Source organism: Pteropus vampyrus, unplaced genomic scaffold (genome assembly GCF_000151845.1).
Source record: "Pteropus vampyrus isolate Shadow unplaced genomic scaffold, Pvam_2.0 Scaffold21, whole genome shotgun sequence".
Taxonomy (NCBI): domain Eukaryota; kingdom Metazoa; phylum Chordata; class Mammalia; order Chiroptera; family Pteropodidae; genus Pteropus; species Pteropus vampyrus.
The window spans coordinates 2,790,334-2,790,858 of record NW_011888802.1 but is presented as its reverse complement, the minus strand read 5'-3'; the positions used below and the strand labels follow the sequence as shown (position 1 = coordinate 2,790,858).

At 31.2% G+C, this 525-nt stretch overlaps 1 pseudogene; it reads left to right on the top strand.

Moving 5' to 3' along the window:
• The first annotated feature begins 390 nt into the window (after positions 1-390).
• LOC111736706 lies at positions 391-509 on the top strand (annotated as a pseudogene).
• The last annotated feature ends 16 nt before the right edge of the window (positions 510-525 follow it).

The window sequence follows — 525 nt, the reverse complement described above, 5'->3', positions numbered from 1 at the left end:
AATAATCTAAATGTACACTGTATGTATTAAAGAACATATACATAAAAGTAATAGCTTCATATCTGGGTTATAATTACTTTTTGATACATATCAGTGTCTACAGTTATTGTTATTTATGCAATAATAATCACAGGAAGAGAAGTAAAAATTTGAGTTGAAGAACAAAAAATATAAATTTAAATGAAATAAAATAAGAGAAGGAAACATAATATAGAAGATATGTTTTAAAAATAAATTATGTCATGACCACCAAAACTAAATTTTTAACTAAAGAATTACTGTTAATAATATAAATTATAGAGGGGAAGAGGAGGGAGGAGGGGGAAAGAGGGAAGGGAAAGTAGGCGGGGGAAAAATGTTTAAATCATTTCTTCAATTAAAAAAATTAATTACTACAGCCATGTCACCCTGAACATGCCCGACCCCATCTGATCTCAGAAGCTAAGCAGGGTCGGGCCTGGTTAGTACTTGGATGAGAGACCACCTAGGAAGACCAGGTGCTGTTGACATTTTTAAAAAAATAAA